This window comes from Cryptomeria japonica, chromosome 5 (assembly GCF_030272615.1).
Source record: "Cryptomeria japonica chromosome 5, Sugi_1.0, whole genome shotgun sequence".
In the NCBI taxonomy this organism is placed as follows: domain Eukaryota; kingdom Viridiplantae; phylum Streptophyta; class Pinopsida; order Cupressales; family Cupressaceae; genus Cryptomeria; species Cryptomeria japonica.
In genome coordinates, this window is record NC_081409.1 from 380,285,170 (window position 1) to 380,301,099 (window position 15,930).

The window sequence follows — 15,930 nt, forward strand, 5'->3', positions numbered from 1 at the left end:
TTTGACTCAAACCAAAACTTGGACAACTCAACCATGGCTCTACTGAGTCCTCAATGGTTGGTCCATTATTAAATCACAAATATAACACACAAACTTAAAAGAAAACAAATATTTCATACTTGGAGTGTTAGGTGCCCTGCACCATACTCCCCTGGGACAAAGAACTCAAGTCTCTTGAGTTATAAGGTCTGAAATCTCCACTCCATGCTGAATTATATCTACCTCTAACATCCACATGGTATCTAAATCAGGTAACCCTTTCCACTTGACAAGATATTGCTTGTAGACTCCTTTCCTTGTCTTCTTTACTAGCTTGGTGTCTAAGATACTTTCTAACTCAACCGGTTGACTAGGTGGCAAATCCTTTATCCAATCTTCATGAACCGGTGATGGCATGTCTATCTGATTTGTTGGTGACTCTCCCTTGTATGGATAGAGATCACATACATTAAAAATATGAGATATCCCCAAGGTAGGAGGAAGTTAAACCTCATATGCATTTTGCCCATACTTGTGCACCACCTTGAGAGGTCCAATTTTCTTCATCATGAGCTTGATAGGCTACCCTTTTGGAAGTCTCTCCTTCCTAAGGTATGTCAGCACTAAATCTCCTACTTTAAATTGTACCTTCCTCCTTGTTTTATCTGCTTGAACCTTATAATGTTTAGATTTTTGTTGTAAGGACTGTCTTACCTTATCATGAACCTCTTTAATACCTTCTGCAAAGTTCTCCCCTTGTGCACTCTTGGGTGCCATTAAACTAAGATCTCTAAGCTCTAAAATTACCCTAGTATTGAATCCATACACTATCTCAAAATTACTTTTACTTGTGCTACGGTTCACTGAGTCATTATATGCATATTCAGCCTATCCAAGTACTAGATCCCAAGTCTGCCCATGTTATTTTGTAAGACATCTTAGCAAATTACCCAATGATCGGCTGACTACCTCTATATGTCCATCTGATTGAGGATGATAGGTAGATGAGAAAGATAATTTGGTGCCCAACTTCCTCCAAAGTGTCCTCCAAAAGTGCCTCAAAAACTTCACATCTCTATCACTAACAATGTTGATTGGAAGACCATGAATTATGACTATCTCCTTGAAGAAGAGGCCTGCAATATAGGTGGCAGCATTGGTTCTCTTGCAAGGTATGAAATGTGCCATTTTTCTAAACATATCTACCACCACATACACACTATCAAATCCTCTTGGTTTCCCAGGCAAGCCTAACACAAAATCCATGCTCAAACATTCCCAACGCCTCTGAGGTATGACCAAGGGTTGATATAGACCTGCATTACTTGAGGTTTCTTTTTCTCTTTGATAGATGGTACATTTCTCTACAAACCTTCTCACTTCTGATTGCAACTTAGGTGAATAATAAAACCTACCAACTTGCTCCAAAGTCTTATCAATGCCAAAATGACCTCCTAGACCTCCTTGATGCTTCTCTTGGATAATATTTTTTCTCATGGAACATTGAGGTATGCAAAGTAGATGACCTTTGAACAACAAACCCTCTTATATCATGTATTTTGAATAAGAGACATGTGAGGTGTTAGAAAAATCAGTACAAGCATTATATATCTCTGCAAAATCCTTATCATCCTTGTAGAGGTCTTTTAACTCACTCAAACCCACACTTTGCAATTGTATCTCTTGCATAGTCATGACTCTCCAATTTAGTGCATCAGCCACTTTGTTTGCTTTCCCTTTTTTGTATTTAATAGTGAATGTATAGGATTGTAAGTACTCAACCCACTTTAGGTGTCTTTGGTTCAACTTCTCTTTCCCATTGAGGAAACTAAGGGCATGGTTGTCAGTGAAGACCACAAATTCTTTGAGCAGTAGGTAGTGATGCCATTTTTTCAATGCTTGAACCATTGAATACAACTCTAAGTCATATGTGGAGTACTTTTTCTTAGCTTCATTTAACGTTTCTGAGAAGAAAGCTATAGGATGTCCTTCTTGGCTTAAAAATGCCCCTATTGACATTTGGCTTGCATCACATTCTACTATAAACAACTGGTTGAAATTAGGCAATCTAAGGGTTGGTAGCTCTGCTAACTTATTTTCCAATATTTCAAACCCCTTATCGGCTTCCTTTGTCCACTTAAAGTGACACTTAATCCCTCCTTTAATGGTATTGGGAATAGGAGCACAAACATGGCTAAAGGTTCTCACAAATTTCCCATAAAAAGATGTTATTCCATGAAGGATGCTAACTTCACTCATGCCCCTAGGGATAGGACAATTAATTATTGCTTCTACCTTACTTAGATCCATCTTTAAAGATCCATGAGAAATAACAAAACCAAGTTATACTAGCTCTGTTTTCAAAAACTCACATTTTTAAAGGTTAATCTTGAGTTGAGTCTCCTTCAACTTCTTCAAAACCATCTCCAAATGCTTGAGGCGTTCCTTCTTGAACTTTCTGTAGATCAAAATGTCATCAAGATACACAATAACAAATCTACCAATAAATTCAACTAAGACTTCATTCATGAGCCTTTGGAAGGTACTAGGTGCATTGGTGAGGCCAAATGGCATCACCAACCACTCATATAGGACTAAATTGGTTCTAAAGGTTGTCTTCCATTCATCTCCAAGTCTGATTCTGATATGATGATAACCAAACTTCAAGTCCACCTTTGTGAAGTAGCTTGCACCTCCTAGATTGTCTAATAAGTCCTCAATCCTTGGCATGGGAAACCGGTTCCTTATAGTAATCTTGTTGATTGCTCTAGAGTCCGTGCATATTCTCCATTTGACTCCCTTTTTAGGCACTAACACAGTAGGAACAACACATGGACTCAAACTCTTCTTGATAAACCCTTTGTCCAAGAGTTCTTTCACTTCTTTGGCAATCTCTTCATTTTGACTAGGTGTCATTTTGTAGGCAGCTTTGTTTGGCAGATTGGCCCCTGGTATTAATTCTATTTGATGATTTGCATCTCTCAGTGGAGGAAAAGAATCAGGCATGTCATCCCCTATCACTTTTGCATATTGTTTGAGTAGACACTGCACCTCTTGAGGCACTTCACTCATTGGATCTACCTTAGCTTCATCTCTAGGCTTCAACACTATAGCATGGCCTTGATGACCTTCTTGTTTCAACACTTTGAGAAACTCTTTACCTCTCATCAACATCACACTTGAGCCTATTTTATTTTCTTCCTTTGGTTCAGGTAGTGGATCCATTTGATACTTCTTCCCATTCTTGGTGATAAGATAGTTGTTCTTTTCCCCATCATGAGTAGCTCTCACATCATATTGCCATGGACGACCCAACAATAAATGACAAGCATCCATAGGAAATATGTCACATAGCAATACGTCCTTGTACTCACCAATTTCAAACTCCACCCATGCTTGTTCATCAACCAAGACATGCTAACCCCGGTTGAGCCATGATACCTTGTAAGGAGTGAGATGAGGTAATCTTTTCAGTTTGACTTTGTCCACCATTTCAACTGAGACAATATTCTCAGTGGAACCTGAATCTACAATCACTTTACAAATTTTCCCATGTGACCTACAAGTGGTCCTAAACAAGCTCTTCCGTTTGTGTTGGCTCTTGAGCTTGGGGTATCTTGAGCATTATTCTCCTCATCATCAAGTTTTCTCCACCTGTCACTGGCCCTACCTTGCTGATTGAAGAAGTTACACTCTGAGTGTCCTCCTCTTGTAATAATTGAGTTCTTCTTTCCCCCATGCATGAGCTTGTGGAGATTGAGGCTTTCCCCGAGCACTTACTCATGGTATGCCCAACTTGATTGCAATGATAATCCCGACCAGTGAAGACTGTGTTTCCTCTTCCCAAGTTTCCAAACCTACCCCTAAAATTTCTCCTTCCTCTATAGGATCCTCTAAATGATCCTCTCTGAGAGTCCCCAGTGCCTTCTTGGCCTTGTTTCTCTTCATTTCTTGGTGATTGATGCCCTCTACCAAAGTTTCCTCTACCTCTAAAATTATTACCTCCCCTATGTTTCTGATTTTGTTCACTCCTCCTTTTGATCTTCTCTTCTACCCTTAGGGCCAACTAAAAACACTTATGGATAGTGTATGATGTGAGTATACTTATCTCATCTTTTATATTTTTTCTAAGGCCATTCATGTACCTGGCCAACTTCTCCACATCATTCTCATGCTTCCTAGCCCTCAAACTGAGTTTGTGGAATTCTTCAATGTATGCATTGACATCTAACTCCCTTTGTTTCAGATTTTGTAGTCTCATATGGATTTGAACTTCATAATCTCTTGGAAGTAATTGTGCCTTAAGTCTGAACTTCATACACTCCCATGAAGTTATCTTCTTTTTGCCTTCTTGTATCCTTTGTTCTTGCATCATATTTTGATAGTTCTGATACTTAATATAAGTATAGATCCAATAGCCACAAATATGAGAGGGGGGGGGGTGAATCATACAAACTTAATCATCCATAAAAACATCAGATTCAACCTCGGTAACATATATTAGTCATATAAACAAAAACTATCAAACATGCAAACTCAAAAGCATATGAACAATATAAACCTCATAACACCAGATTTAACATGGAAACCCAAATAAGGAAAAACCACTATGGGATTTTGGATCCACTAGGAAATATACTCTTCTAGAGTATGCTCGGTTAAAACAAAATCCTGTTAAAGATTACAAAACACATTGCTAGATGTGACCCGGTTAAGGGATTTCCCTCAGATCTATTAGGATCTTCACTTTGTTAAAAGTGACCTTGTCAAAGGATCTCAAACACTCAATCAGAATGTCACCTTGTTAGAGGATTTACATATAAGACTGTTAAGTCCACTCGGTTAAGAGATTTCCTGTCACTTTCACAAAATAACAGTAATACAATCTATCTACAACTTCACATCTAAAATGCTAAAGCAGATTCCTATTTTTTCAATACAATCTAGACATAGAACTAATCTTGTCTATCTACTGGGCATCAATACTCTATTATTCTAACAGGTCTTCAAGCTTCTGTGCTTGGTAATCACTATGTAGCATCCATGTGCATACACTTTCCCGCATACATTTTTTATCAATAGTTCCTTATTTATAAACAATCTTCTAACCGCTTAATCTACTTGATCACATTTCCCATGATCAATCATAGACATCAGATCTTCAATCTTGTCCAAGTTCATTGTATCTTTCAATATGAAAATGTTTTACCCCACCTTGGAACTTGCACATTCACCTTGGAACTTGTGTTAGGGTAATGCAGTTTAATCTAAGCTGTAGATCTTCTTGCTGACTTTCCATTGCCTTAGATTTGTTAACAAACTTCTTCCATGACTTGCCAATCATTGATCTGCTCCAGCTCATCAACATCTTTCATTAAATATCACATGTAAACATTTAATGTATTCTGTTATAGCTTAGTTACAACTCGGTGAATACTAAACTTTACTCAGTAGACATTTTGTCTTCATTAACTGACTACGATAACCTTAGGGTTTACCGACTAGGTTCCTTAGGGTTTACCGACTATGTTCTTTGCTTGATAACATAGTATAGTATTAACCTTTACATTTTACAACATATGTATGATGTTAAAACAATCTAAAACATCAAGATCTTATCATTGTCTAATTCGGTAGAGTTTCCCATTGAATAACTTATCCCCTTATTCATCATATTCTTTCCTGTGTCTTTATCGACTTCTTTATAATGTTCATATCATATTTCTTAAGATATGGCAACATCATACTGAATTAGAAAATCAATTTCTTGACATCAATGACAAAATAATAATATCAAGATAGTAAAACATCTTTAATCAGTTATGTCCATAATCATCAACAACCTTCTCAATATCCTTGTAATATTGCCAACAATCTCCCCCTTTGGCATTGATGGCAAAACCACTTGATTTGACCTTTAAAAAATTCGGATTGCTGTGATTCTGAAATGCTGAAATGCTCTCCCCCATACATCAGACTTATCTTCTATGTTTTAGTATTTCTCTTCTCTCAGTCTTCTCAGGTCTTCTCCTCTTTTGGTAGATATTCTCCTTCTTGGTCTTCTCCCCCTGGGTAGGTCTTCTCCTTCTTGGTCTTCTCTCCCTTTGTGAACAATGCCAAAAAGAATAGAACTAAAACATAATTTCTTTCTGTAAGATGTTATTTCCTGTTGTTGTGTATCAACTGAGTCTCGGTCAGAGCATTTACAATTCCTATTCCCTGTATCATTTTTTGTATTATCCCAATATTATTCCCAGTACACTTTCAGAAAAACATTCTAAAGTGTATCACTCCAGCATCAGCTCCCCAAAAGATATTCAATAGAGTCATCGAAGTGGTGCTTTCACCGAACTTGGCTAGTGAGTAAAAGATAGGGGTAGGACCCCTAACTTACTTCTGAGATATTCAAAAGTGTCCTTTGGTAGTGGCTTGGTGAAGATATCAACTATTTGTTCCTTTTGTGTTAACATATTCCAACACCACTTTCTTCTCTTGAGCTTCTTCTCTAAGATAATGATATTTGATAGATATGTGCTTTGTCTTAGAGTGCATAATAGGGTTCTTTGAAATATTAATGGCACTAGTATTGTCATAGAATATAGTTACTAGCTCAGTAACTTTCTCATTTATACCTTCCAACAATTGTTTGATCCATGCAATATTGGTACAATTCAGTGCTGCACCATCATATTCAGCTTCGGCTATTGACTGAGAAACACATCCTTGTTTCTTGCTAAGCCAACTCACTAGTCTTTCTCCTAAGAAGAAAGCTCCTCCACTTGTGCTTTTTCTATCATCAATGTTGCCTGCCCAATCAGCATCAGTATAAACTTTTAAAGCAAAATCATTTCCTTTCTAATATACTAAGCCATAATCTCCGGTGCCTTTCAAGTATCTGAAAATTCTTTTGATTGTTGTCATGTGTATTTCCTTAGGACCTGTAGAGAATCTTGCAACAATACCTACTACATGTGCTATATCTGGCCTACTGTGAACAACATATTGTAGTTTTCTAATCATGGATTGGTAGAGTGTCTCATCAACAGATGCAGATTCATCATTCTTTGATAGTTTGCAATTTGTAGTCATAGGAGTACTCACTGGCTTTGAATCCTCCATTCCAAATTTCTTCAAGATTTCCTTTATGTATTTGGATTGAGTAATGAAAATTTCATTTTTCATTTGCAGTATCTATAAGCCTATAAAATACTTTATCTCACCAATTAATGACATCTCAAATTCTTTGCTCATTTCATTTCCAAAGTTCTTGCATAAAGAGTCATTTCCACAAAATATAATATCATCAACAAATATGGTTGAGATTAGTATTCCATTTTCATCATTCTTCATGTACATGTTGCTATTCTCACTTGTCCTTATAAAACCAATCTTAATCAAATAAGAGTGTAGTCTTTCATACCATGCTCTAGGTGCTTGTTTCAGACCATATAAAGCTTTGTTCAATTTACATACCTGATCTTTATTATTGTCATCAACAAATCCTTCAGGTTGTTCAATGAAAACTTCTTCTTCTAATATTCCATTCAGAAATGCAGATTTGACATCCATTTGATATACCTTGAAGTTTTTGAAAGCAACATATGCCAACAATGTTCTAACTCCTTCAAGTCTAGCAACAGGTGCAAAAGTCTCACCATAATCAATTCCTTCTTCTTGGGCATAACCTTTGCAAACCAATCTTGCTTTGTTCTGAATGACCTCACCTTTCTCATTTAGCTTGTTTCTGAAGATCCACTTTGTACCGATTACATTTTTGTCCTTCGATCTTGGGACCAGTGTCCATGTGTCATTCTTCTTGATTTGATCAATCTCTTCAGTCATAGCATTTATCCAATTTTCACTATTGAATGCCTCTTTCACTTTTCTTGGTTCAAATTCAGATATCAAACATGTGTTCTATCTCAGTTTGTTCCTTGTCATCATTGGATCATCCTTATCTTCCATAATCTAACTTGGTGCATGGTGTCTTCTGACATATTTGGCTAATACAAGCTTGGTAGGCTCTGTATGATCCTCTTCATCACTTGGTAACTAGATATCTTCCTCATTTCCTTCAACAGTTATCTCGGTAGGACTTCTCGGTTGCACATAGACAAATTCATCATAGTCTTTTGGTTCTTTGGAATTCCTTTCATCAGTTCTTTCTGCAATTTCATCAATTTTCACATTTGCACTTTCTACTATTTTGTTAGATGATTTGATCAGCCATTTAAATGCTTTGCTTCTAGAAGAATATCCTAGAAATGTTCCTTCTTCACTTTTCTAATCAAACTTGCCATTTCTATCATCTTTATGAACATAGCATTTACTTCCAAAGATCTTAAAATAACTTACATTAGGTTTCTTGCCATACCAGATTTCATAAGGTGTATTCAAAGTACCTTTCTTCAAATGAACTTGGTTCAAGGTGTAAATAGTTGTTCTTATTGCTTCTCTCCAAAATGTTTGTGGAACCTTCTTCTCAATCATCAGTGTTCTAGCACAATCCACAATAGATCTGTTTCTTCTTTCAGCTATTCCATTCTGTTGTGGAGTTCTTGGTGCAGAGACTTGTCTTTTAATACCATGATCATTACAAAATAGGTTGAACTCATAAGATGTGAACTCTCCTCCCCTATCTGATCTAAGACATTTTAGTTGTCTTCCTGTTTCATTTTCAACTCTAGCCTTGTACCACTTAAACATTTGAAAAGCTTCTGATTTTTCTCTTAAAAACATTACTGACATCATCCTTGAATAATCATCCACAAATAATATGAAATACTTATCACCATAATAACTTTGAAGTTTCATAGGACCACAAAGATCAGTGTGCACAAGATCTAAAATTCCCTTAGAAGTGTAGGACTTACTTGTAAAGCTGGATCTTGTCATCTTACCCATTTGGTATCCTTGACACATAGCAGTCTCAGGTTTTTCAAGAATCGGTAGACCTCTTACTCTGTGCTTCTTACTTATCTTGATCAGATTATCAAAATTAACATGACAAAACCTTTTATGCCATAACCAGGTGTTATCAATCTTTGCATGCAAACACTTGTTGTGAGTAGAGTCAAGGTGAAATGTATTACCTTTTGTTTGTGTCCTGGTAGCAGCTAACTTTCCATTCTTGTCATGAACTTTGACAATTCCTTTCTGAAATTCTATTCAGTAACCTATGTTGTTTAGTTGTGCTACACTCAAAAAATTATATTTCAAACCTTCAACCCGATAAACATCATTGCATCTTTCTTTATCAAGAAGTGTTATGGATCCTTTACCTCTTACCGGACATGGTGCATCATTACCAAATCTAACATAGCCTCCATCATGATCTTCTAACATAACAAACTTGTGTTTATCTCCTGTCATATGATGTGAGCATCCACTATCTATAATCCAAGAATCATTAGTGTTTATGTGAGATATTAGGGATTTTTCTTCATACCTTTCTTCATCTGATCCATCCTTGATGGACACATAAACAACTTCCTCTGTATCAGTCTCATCTAATTTATCATCTTCAGATTCCTCATCAGCAATTAAGCATGTCTTTCTATCTCTTCTTCTGAAGTCTTGGTGTCCTCTATAATGATTATCTTTTTGTCTGTAATCTCGGTAATCTCTCTTTTAAGTGAAATCTTTGTCAGGACAGTTAGAAGCCATATGCCCAATCTTATCACAATTGAAACATTTCAAAGGTATTTTTCCTTTATACTTACCTTTGCCTCTCGGTAACCTTTTGGCCAATAGTGCTTCAAACTCTTCTTGCTTTTTGATTTCTTCATACAGTTTATGTAACTCCTCCATGTTCTTCTGAAATCTTTCACTTGCTCCATTGTGATCTCCTTCAAAGTACTTATACTTTCTCTCATTGTAATCATTAGATTCATTCATATGAAAAGAACTAAATGCAAATTCAACTTTATTTACCGATGACCCACTGTTATCAAAATTACTTAACTCAAATGCATGTAGCCTACTAATAGTAGCATCCAAGGAAACTGGCATATTAGGTATAGACCTCAATTCATTGATTGCAGAGACTCGGATTGCATAGGCAGGTAGAAGGGTTCTTAACAATTTACCTGTCACATCCTTTTCTTCAATAGTTCCTCCTGCTCCTTTGATTTGATTTACAATCTCCTTTAGTCTTGTACTGTACTAGGTTATGTTCTCACCTTCATTCATTCTCATAGATTCAAGTTGTCCTCTTAGACTATCAACTTTTGCTCTTTGAACATGTTCATCTCCTCCATATACAGATATGAGCTTAGTCCACATTGTCTTTGCATCATTGCAGCCTTCTAGATCATTAAACTTAGAATCGGTCAGTGCAGATGTTATTTCAATCATTGCTTGAATATGTTCTTGCTTCGCCTTTATCTCTTCCATAGTCAGTGGATAGGTGCTCGGTGCAACAAAATCATTCTCCAGATAGTATAAAGCATATTCTCCAACTCCTGATAGATGTAGCTTCATCCTTTTCTGCCATGTAGAGAAACTTGACTTATTCAGCTTAGGTGCATCCCTCTTATACATCTTTGGATCTTTAACTCAAGTGCCTTTAAACTTTCCTTTTGGAGTCTAAGGCTCTGATACCAATCGATAGTTTTGATACTTAATATAAGTACAGATCCAATAGCCAACAAGATGAGAGGGCGGGGTGAATCATACAAACTTAATCACCCACAAAAACATCAGATTCAACCTCGGTAACATATATTAGTCATATAAACAAAAACTGTCAAACATGCAAACTCAAAAGCATATGAACAATATAAACCTCATAACACCAGATTTAACATGGAAACCCAAATAGGGAAAAACCACTATGGGATTTCGGACCCACTAAGAAATATACTCTTCTAGAGTATGCTCGGTTAAAAGTAAATCCTGTTAAAGATTACAAAACACATTGCTAGATGTGACTCGGTTAAGGGATTTCCCTCAGATCTGTTAGGATCTTCACTTTGTTAGAAGTGACCTTGTCAAAGGATTTCAAACACTCAATCAGAATGTCACCTTGTTAGAGGATTTACATATAAGACTGTTAAGTCCACTCGGTTAAGAGATTTCTTGTCACTTTCACAAAATAATAGTAATATAATCTATCTGCAACTTCACATCTAAAATGCTAAAGCAAATTACTATTTGTTCAATACAGTCTAGACATAGAACTAATCTTGTCTATCTGCTGGGCATCAATACTCTGTTATTCTAATAGGTCTTCAAGCTTCTATGCTTAGTAATCACTATGTAGCATCCATGTGCATACACTTGCCTGCATACATTGTTTATCAACAGTTCCTTATTTATAAACAATCTTCTAACTGCTTAATCTCCTTGATCACATTTCCCATGATCAATCATAGCCATTAGATCTTCAATCTTGTCTAGGTTCATTGTATCTTTCAATTTGAAAATCTTTTACCCTGCCTCGGAACTTGCACATTCACCTTGGAACTTGTGTTAGGGTAATGCGGTTTAATCTGAGCTATAGATCTTCTTGCCGACTTTCCATTGCCTTAGATTTGTTAACAAACTTCTTCCACGACTTGCTAATCATTGATCCGCTCTAGCTCATCAGCATCTTTCATTAAATATCACATGTAAACATTTAATGCTTTCTGTTATAGCTTAGTTACAACTCGGTGAATACTAAACTTTACTCGGTAGACATTCTGTCTTCATTAACCGACTGCGATAACCTTAGGGTTTACCGACTAGGTTCCTTAGGGTTTACCAACTAGGTTCTTTGCTTGATAACATAGTATAGTATTAACCTTTATATTTTACAACATATGTATGATGTTAAAACAATCTAAAACATAAAGATCTCATCATTGTTTGACTCAGTAGAGTTGCCCATTAAATAACTTATCCCCTTATTCATCATATTCTTTCCTGTGTCTTTACCGACTTCTTTATAATCTTCATATCATATTTCTTAAGATATGGCAACATCATACTGAATTAGAAAATCAATTTCTTGACATCAATGACAAAATAATAATATCAAGATAGTAAAACATCTTTAATTAGTTACGTCCATAATCATCAACAACCTTCTCAATATCCTTGTAATATTGCCAACATATTCCACCAAACCAATGTTGATCCTCTCATTCTTGATTTGGCCACATTGACTCTTTTCTCTTCTTCTACCTCTTTGTAATCAAAGTGATTATTGAGAGCCTCTATCTAATCTATAAACTCTTCTCCATTGAGGTTTCCTCCATAGGTGGGTAATCCATCCAAGTTGTCTTTACAAATGGATTTGACTACATCCAAGAATAGTTTTTGGTCTTGAGGCATGGCTACTGCTTTTGGTTCCTCTCCATCTTCCACTTCTTCATCAGTCTCATCACCCCATTATGTCTTAACCTTCCTCTTCTCCTTCTTAACCTCTCTAGTTCCTCTTCTTGCTTCTGCATCTTTCAATCCTTTTATCATCTCTGCCACCCACTGTCGGATGGGTTCTGGAGTCATTGCCTTTGGAGGCATTCAACTTTCTTTGTATTCTTCACAATTTGGCATACAAAAAATATTTCAAAGAATGGCTCTGATACCACTTTGATGCAGACAATCTTGGAGCTTTGTTTGTTACACCTTCTTGAGTGACTTGTCCTACTCAACCCTTCAACTACTCAAGTCCTTCCTATGGCACTTGGTAGGGGTTATGGTAATGTGACCTCCATGGTCTGAACCTTCTTGAATTTCCTCCTAGGTATAGCCAATGGTTTCTTGACAATCAACTCCACCACTTGAGGTTGCCACCTCATTTACTCACACACTCCTCTCCTAGGCTCCAACCACTCTTGCAAGGATCTTAACACACAATCACTTCCTATGGTGTCCCAATGCATCTACCACATATCTTTAATGTATTTTGAGTTTTAAAGCTCACAAAATCCATTGCCTTGGCTTCCTAACCCTTCTAGGTTTGTACTGGTTCCAAAATAGGCCTAATTGCATTAGCCCTCCCTAGGCGGTTTTAGGATCTTAATTTGAAAAATTCCCAAACAAGCTTATAAATAAATCATGGATTTGACTACCCTTTTGGAAGTTGCCGACAATACTAGAAACGTGCATTTGGGTTATCTGTACAAGTGGGGTTTCCAATTCTGCACTATTTTGAAGGGTTTAGGCCTCACCAGTGACTTGGCAAGATGGGTCTAAAACTCTTCACCTATCAAATCTACTGCTCCAAAAAATTTGGGAATATTCAAGGGTACTTAGATGGATTTCCATTCATGTGTCACCTAGTCCTGCACCAATCCCCATGTTCTCATAAATCACACCTTTCTTGTTGTCCTAACTCACCTACTCCTAGTGGTGAGCCTAGGGCTTCATTATTTCTCCTCCTCCTAGACCTGCACCACCACACACCCTATTCTAAAGATATTTACAGACCCTAACCTATCATTCTTAGTTATTTCAACAGGTGCCATCAAAGAATGCCTAGGTTAGAGCCATTTTCTTTCTCTTAAACCCTACTTGCAAGGGTTTTGCTCCTAGTTGCAAAGAATGGAAGAAATCTCTACAACTTAGGACAATCAAAGCTGAAAATCAACCTTAAAGAAGAAAAATACAATTAAGAATCAGAGTTTCAATGAATTTACACCATCTAGTTTGTACTGGACCGTACAAACAATGAAAATAAGAGTAAAATTGTCAAAAACCGGTGGAAACAAGGTTTCTTCACAAACCAAAAACTTGATATTGCATTTCCAATCCTCCAACCTGTACAATGAAGTGAATTTTGGCTTATATTCTCTTGTGTCATTTGGTTCAACCAACTTTTAGTGCCTATAACAAAAAATGCAACTTTTGCAAGAAATTGCAAAATGTTTCTCGTCAACTTTTTACAAATTTTGGCTCCAGGATGCAATTTTGTATTCTAATGTGTTGTAAGACTCTTGAAGGTCCTTAGACACCCTAGAAGACCTAAACACAAATAAATTTACCCCTAATACATGAATACGTTCATCTGGAGTACTTTACCCATGAACTACCTAAGCATGTCACTTCTCAGGCTGTCAGCATCTTGAACACAATTTGACTCAAACCAAAACTTGGACAACTCAACCATGGCTCTATTGAGTCCTCAATGGTTGGTTCATTATTACATCACAAAGATAACACACAAACTTAAAAGAAAACAAATATTTCATACTTGGAGTGTTAGGTTCCCTGCACCAACAACATTCTTCTTGCATCGCTCTGTATTGGGTAAAGAGCTTTAAATGTTCTCCACTATGAGGTAGTGAGAATGGGGTACCATGAGCATATGTGAGATAGTAATTATTCTCACCACACACTTCATGAATAGTGAAGAGGAATCTCCATAGGAAATCAAATTTCCCATGCATTCCCTTTGGTTCCCTCCTCTTTTCCCATAACAAAACTTGATCACCAACTGCGAACTCACGAGAAGTTTCCTTCTTGTCAAACAACACCTTCACTTGGCTCTGGTGTGCAACAATTCTATCTACCACCTCTTCCCTTGTTTCCTCCAACTGAGATAGAAACATTATCTACTTATCAAGTGAACTTTGGTAGGTTTCATCTTCAATGGCCTTGGCAAGCTTCAACGCTGGAAGTTCCAAAGTGATAGGAATCTTGGCATTCATTCCATATAGAAGTTGGAATGGTGACATGTTTATTTCTCTCTTAGGAGTTATATTATCCACCCATAGCGCATCATAGAGAGCCTTGTACCAAGTCCATTGTTTCTCATCAACAAGCTTCCTGATAATTGTAACCAAGTTCTTATTGCTTGACTCAGCCTGACCATTTCCTTGTGGACAATAGTCAGACGAATATGAAAGGGTAATACCATAATCGAAACAAAATTCAATTATCTCATAAGATGAAAAACAAGGAGCATTATCAGTTTCTATCTTATGAGGAACACCAAACCTTGAAACAATGTTATTTTTCAAAAAATGACAAACCACTACTGAGGTAGCTTGCTTGGTGGGAATTGCCTCCACCCATTTGGTAAAGTAATTTGTAGCAGTGAGAATGTACATGTGCCCCACACTAGATGATGGATTGGTAGGTCCGATGAAATTGATGCAGAGGGATCCTCCTACTCTAGACCTCTCAAGGGTTCAATCACTCAAGGTGACACTCAAGAGGAGCCTTCTACATGCTAGGTGAAATCAAATCCCCATTCCAACTTCTATTGATCATGATTGATCCTCATCATTTGTTTAAGACTGCACTCTTAAGGTTTGATAACCTACTCACTCCTTTGGACCCAACTCTAGGATCAACACTTGGCTCCTAAGCCTCCTCAATACCCTAACACCAAGGTATACTATTTCCACATTGAATTTGAAAGCCTTACAATCCACTAGACTCTAAAATAGGTTCTCAAGACAAAAATGCTCAACACTTTGATTAAATAAAACCAAAGTTACCTTCTTGCTGTCCTCTTAGATATACCTATACACAGAGGTATATAACTTTTGAATCGATTCAAAATTCCTCAATCGCTCCAGTGAGATTCTTAAGAACTTGATTTAAAACAACATATTAAAAATTTAGATAAATCCAATGGTTCAACTTTGAGATATTGCCCCCACATCAAGCCACATTTTCTATGACTATCATTCTGTCACACTATGACAGTCTGCTGCTATCTTTGGAAACCCACTAGTTTAAGCCCTTCCTTTGGAACTCCACTTGCTCCAACACCTTAGGAAGATTTTCCAAAAACCAACAAAAACTCCCCTAAGCCCTTCTAGCCTTAACATGCTCTACCATAACAAACAAAGCCTCCAACATTTGACTGTAACAGTCAATCTGCCCCTGTGACAACAACAGTCATAAAAACCTCTTGCATGCATGTGCCAAATCCTTCATGGAACCCTACACACACCTTGGACAGGTATAATACATCCTTGGCCTCATTCCTGCCCAAAATGAGGATTGGTTAAG